The following is a 6,145-nucleotide window of genomic DNA, read 5'->3' as shown; positions in this document are numbered from 1 at the left end:
ACATATTCAATTTCTAAAATAATTTATACATTTAAAACTTAAATATGAGACAAATTTAATATGGAATTTCCTTCTTAAAAATATCATTAAACCATTGCAAATGCTATTTTGCATATGAAATATGTATCCTAGACTATGTAGGATATAGCAATTTATTTGCAAACATAAAAAAATGTGTTCTACATATACATGCAAACCAATGTTCATGTGAAAGTGCATTACTTGAGGTTTCTCACAACTAAAAGTGGCAACCAATTGACAAGCTGATATAGTTTAGGCAGTGTGCAATGTTTCACTAGAATTAGACATGCACGTTTAAGGGCATGCTCGATAATGTTTTTGTTTTGTTTGCAACTAGGAAGGAAAAAAGAAAAATAGACTCTACACTTATGGAGCTATTGTATGGTTGCCCTAAAATGTTTATCTTTGGTGATATGCTATTAAGATGATGGTTGCACCTACTTGGTGGAAGGAATATGGTGGAGAGACATTGGAATTGCAGCATGTTGCAACACGTGTGACTAGAGTGTATATGACTTTATTTGTTTGAAGAGACGCAATTTGTTAAAGCCATCAAGAGTTACAAATTTGGTTTATTTCTTTGGAAATCTACGAGTGTTGAAAGGGTTCAATGTTGCGACAAAGGCAGCAAGTGAATCCAATGTAACGAGAATTGCTGAACAATGCTTGACTATAGAATTTGTTGTTGAGGGTGCGTTAAGTGAAGAAGAGGACAAGCTTCAGCTACTTAGTGACAATAGTGAAGTCAAATAGATCGATGATATCGTACTAGTGTTGACTATGATATAGAGTGTTGTGCACAAATGTCAGAGGATGGATAGGAGAATATGCTAAGTAATGAAAGATCACATATGCTCATATCCATCTTGTCTCCTTGTCTTAACTTGTACGCTTTTTGTGGGGAATTCTATTTGTTAAATTTTGGTGCATATATGCTTCGATGTAATCTTATAATTCCTAATGCCCATATCGTCTTCTTTGTTCTTAACATCTCGTCTTGGAAAAAAGTTGCATGTTGGAGTTATGTGCATTTATGCACTATGTTTCCATTGTTGACTTGTATGCTTTTGTGGGGAATTTTGTTTGTTTAATTTTGATGCATGTATGCTTTGGTGTAATCTTATAATGCCTAATGCCCATATCATCTTCTTTTGTTCTTAACATCTCGTCTTGGAAAAAAGTTGTGTGGAGTTGTGCATTTATGCACTATGTTTCCATTTCTATAATGAGTTCCTATAATCCCCATTTCCCAAGTCTTTCTATTATGTTTAACATTGAAATGAAGAGTTCTCAAATTTTGTGACACTGTCATGCATTTTCATAGGTACATCTTTCTCTCCAATGGCCCCTAATGAATAGGCTTTAATAGCATATTTGGAACAGCTATACCTCTAATACCATGGTATTATGGGACCCCCAATTGGTGTTGGCATGCTCCCTAGGGCACATCTTGTCCCTAGCACCCAAGATGGTGCTGACATGGATATCTCAGGTCAAGAAGAGTCTGATAGGGAGATTTTAGAGGATTCTATTGAAACCATGCAAATGATGATCATATGAAAAGGACACACATCTCAGGAAATGCTAGGGCCTATGAAACAAGAAGAAAAGAAGGAGGGCACAAGCAAGGGAAACAAAAAAGCGAATGCAAGCAAGAGAGGAAAAAGGAGGAGCACAAAGAAGTAATATATTAAAACCTTTTTAAGAGAAGATATAAAAGAGGATATATTCCCTCTTAGGGTTAAGGACTGTAACATCTTGAGACATGTATCTAGTTTACTTTCTTAATGGTTTTGATAGATAATAGACATTGCTTCACAGAAAAACCAAGATTACAAAAATGCATCACAAAAGCACATGAAAAAGAGTCATTATATTTCAAGATCATCTTTACAAAATTGTAGTCCAAATACACATGTTCACAATAGAATGTCTCATATAATAGGTTTGTGTGTAAAATATCTCAAGGGACAAATGTGATAGGGCCAACATATGAAGTATCATGAGTGCTAGGTCTTGCATCCTGTCTGTCCAGATTGGTCAAGTCCACAATATCAAAAGTATCAACATCATCTTTCGCATCCCCTCTGCGTCTAAGTCCCCAAAATTGGTTCTATATTGCTAGAGCTGAGCTCTAGTGTGTGGACATGTTCTTGTAAGCCCTCAATCTCTTTGGCTTGTATTGCAATCTTAGATTGCGAGTCCTCGGTTGTAACACCCTGTTGATAGAAAGGTATGGTACACATTGCTAGGTCAATAAGGTCATTGTGTGCCTATGGAGTCAATACACAAGGCCTTTGAGATGTTGGCTCTCTATGAAGGACAGATTGATGTAATGGGGTACAAGGTTTGTGTGTGTCACCACATGGTGGTGAGTGTGACCAAGTTAGGTGGTATAAGGTTCTAGTAGGTGTGATTGAGAGATTCATGGGCTTGATTTAGAAATCAGTGGAGTGATTTGTGGATTTAGATGCTCTACTGAGCTCACATATGATGTCACTTGGAATGTGGAGAGGAGGGAAGGGTTGGAGAGGATGGGGGAAGGTAGATGGAGAGGAGGGGAAGGTTGAAGAGGTGGGCATCGGAGGATGTTAAGGCATCGGGGTGGAGAGGAGCGGGTGGGCCGACGGGGCGGGCGCACCTTTGGTGGTTGCGCTGCCGCTAGGAGTGGGGTCTGTGAGGGGGTGGAGTTGAGGGGGTCGGGAGGGAGGTGTGGAGGGGATGGTGGGGGGTGGAGGAGAGTAGGAGGGAGGGAGGTGTAGAGAGTGGCGCGGGGAGGTCAGCGGTGGGAGGCACGAGGAGGTCGTAGGTGGCAGTGAGTGAAAGGCGCGGCAGGCGAAGTAGGGCGGCGTCATCGACGAGGTGACGGAGTAGGACAGCATGGCTGGCGTCGAGCGGGTAGGTGGTGCTATAGGTGCCATCGGGCAGGCAGGGCCACCGCTGTGTGTGCAGCTTGCCTTGCCTTTGCAAGTGCTTAAGGCCCTTAGAATAGGTTAGATAGGAAGAGTAGGTAGGGTGCGAGGGGGGGGAAGAGAGAGAGAGAGAGAGAGAGAGAGAGAAGGGGGGGCATTGGGATTTGGAGAGGGGGGGGTGAAGAGGGGGGGGTTGGAGGGGGTGAAGGGGGGGGGGGGGATGGGGGTGGAGGGGATGGTGGAGAGGGGGTGGTAGAGGGAATGGAGGGGGGGGGAGGGGTGGAATCAATCTATTGATTAGTAATGTGAAATTGATTAGTTCTTCAATGGAGGGGGGGGGGGAATGGAGGGGGTGGTGGGAAAGGGGGGTGGAGATAGAATGAAGGGATGGTGGGAAAAGGGGGGGGGGGGATGGAGGGGGTGGTGGAGAAAGGCGGGGTGGAGGTTGGGGTGAAAGGGAATGGAGGGGGTGGTGGAGAAAGGGGGGGGAGGGGAGAGGGGGAGTGGAGGGGGAGGGGGAGGGGGGGTGGGGTGAGGGTAACCCAAGGTTGATGCTTGGGGTTGATATGTTTGGCTAGGGTTGGGAAAAAAAATTTACTCTCCTTGCCCTTGAATGTTATGTTCGTGAAAGTTCATAGTAGTTTGTTTTTTACACATACTTGCTTGTCTAAGAGACCACTTGGGAGCTTGCTATCCCAAAGATGATGTTAAAAGGGAATTTGTTGCTAACCTCCTTCTCAAATCATTTGTGGACTTGCTCCATATAGTCTTGCTATGGTTTACATATCAAAACCTCTAACAAAACCAATAGGGCATGCTAAAAGCTTCAACCACTTAGCCATGCCAACTATAGAACCTAATCAACCATTGATTCCATGGCAATTTCCATGGCAATGTTCATGCACGTGTACAAAATGAACACAGTAGGATGAGTGCCTTGGCAAGCCTCTAAACATGCTATTGGAGCCTTCTAGTAGGTAAAGCTTAGACATGCCTTGGTGTCAAAGGATGAATTTTGCACTTTAGTATTCATGATTCCCTAATGTGGAAATAATACAACCCTCAAGAGCCCCCTAATATCAAAATAACACAACCCCCAAAAGCTAAGGGTGTTTACAGACTGGGGCCACCCATGCCCACCCATGGTACATTGAATACATCTTGGCCGTAGGTGGGCAATCTTGCCCATCCATGATCCATGGGCAGTGCCCATTGTGCGCTAGTTTGTAAACTCCGTAAAATGTAGCAAGAGTTTATACCCAATGGCTTATTAAAGAGGTGCACTATCATTAGTCAATAGTTAATACATGGATACTTGACAACTAGGATGATGAAACTTTGTGGGACACATAATTATAGATTGTGTGTCTAGAATGGCTTAGTGCTTTATGAAATGACAGGAATGCGTCCTTTGACTAGCGCAACCATAGCAATGAAAAGAAAGATCACACATCTTTCTCACACGGGCTTTGGTCCCTTGCTTTTCAATTGCTCACAAATTCCTTGGATGCTAAAACTCCTCGTGGGCAATCTCCCTTCTGGTCCCAAAACTTCCTCACATGTTGCCTTCTTCAACTAGTGACCATAGTAGTGAGAAGAAAGATCACACATCTTTCTCAGATGGTTGTACGTCCCTTGCTTTTCAATTGCTAAACTCCCCTTGGCCAATCTCACTTGTGGTCCCCAACATTGGTCCACTTTACGTCGATCTCCCTTATGGTCCCAATCTTGGTTCACTGCCTTGCACATCACCTAGCCCTTTTGTTCCACACAATGGGAAGCATGACAACCACTTTCTTTCCCTTGGCTTTAGAGCACTCGCCGACCTACTCCAAATTCTTATCTCATGGGAATGAGAATTCCAAGTCGATTGTGCTAGCCACCCCATCATGGACTCTAGACTGAGCCAAGAGCACAAAGGTTGGCCTTTCAATGTATGTATTACCCCTTTTTTTTGGATGAAGGGACTTCTTTGAGAGGCCCCCCAAGAGAGGGGAACATGCCTCCCATGAGAGCATGCCCCTCATGTCAGGGCCTTATGTTATGCAGGGGAAAAAGAGGTGGAGTAAGGCTAGCTTTTTTGGATGTTTTTTCCTTGGAAGAGCATATTTTGGATGGTTTTCCCCTTGTGCATGGCATAAAAATCCAAGGGTAAATGAGAGAATTTTATAAAGAAATGTCACATCAATAATAGAGAACGGTTATATCAATGGTTCTCAAAGGGTGTGGGAAAGCACCCTTGAGTTTTGGAGCATTGAATGCCCTTTCCCATTACGTATTTCCCTCTATCTAGCATGGAGTGTTATTTCCCATCACGTATTCTCTCTCTTCTTAGCATGGTGCATTTTGCACACCATAAGGGACTATTTCCCCTCTTTTCATATCCATGACATACTACCCTAAATAGACTCTCATGGTAGGAGTACTAAAAGAGAATCTTATTTACTACCACTACACATGGGCTAATTTTTAGAGCTTTATATTTGCTAAGTTCTTCCTGGAAAGATTCTCCCATTGGCCTGCACTTTCATAAGTGCTTAATTTTTACCTTGGTACAAAACTGATCAACAATTTTAGAATCTTCAAGAGGGCCTTTGGCAAAAGTGTTCTAAGAGGACATTCCCGTGAACGAAGGAATAGGCAGAAGCTATGCAATGTATTCGTGGGAACATCATGTGAAGCTTTGGCAACACCCATTGACATAATGTTTGACGTTTCAGGCTTCTTGGAGCAAAACTCAACATTTTGTTCTGTGGCATTTCGTTTTGCAGCACATTGGCTCACATCTCCCGAAATCTTCTCTCCACCTATTTTCCTGGCTAACTTTACCAAAATCCTTGATGGTAACTATGAAAATAAAGAGGCCCCTCAGAGGAGTTGATCAAGGTGGCAAAAATCACGAGTGGACTTGTAGAAATAGGGACTATAAATTCTAACGTGGGAATGCCCATGCCCTGTCAAGTCGTTGAGACTCAAACAATGGCTTTAATAGGCATAAAATGGCGAGCGCTTCAAACGTGCCCATCGGCACATAGCCCCATCGACCCATCACATCAAAATAAAGACTTCATTAATCGTGGACGTGTCCAAAGCTTTGCAAAGTGGCCCTTCCAAAGTGAGTTTGACTGATGGTAGAGGCCATGAGTTGGCCTTACCTTCTGTAAAAGTGGCTTGGAGCTTCGCCGCTCTCCACTTTTACAGGAGCTAAGAGT

Source organism: Dipteris shenzhenensis, chromosome 3 (genome assembly GCF_047967505.1).
Source record: "Dipteris shenzhenensis isolate YYH24624 ecotype China chromosome 3, Dip_SZ_1.0, whole genome shotgun sequence".
Taxonomy (NCBI): Eukaryota; Viridiplantae; Streptophyta; class Polypodiopsida; order Gleicheniales; family Dipteridaceae; genus Dipteris; species Dipteris shenzhenensis.
The sequence above is the reverse complement of the archived record's forward strand: the minus strand, read 5'-3'. Positions refer to the sequence as shown.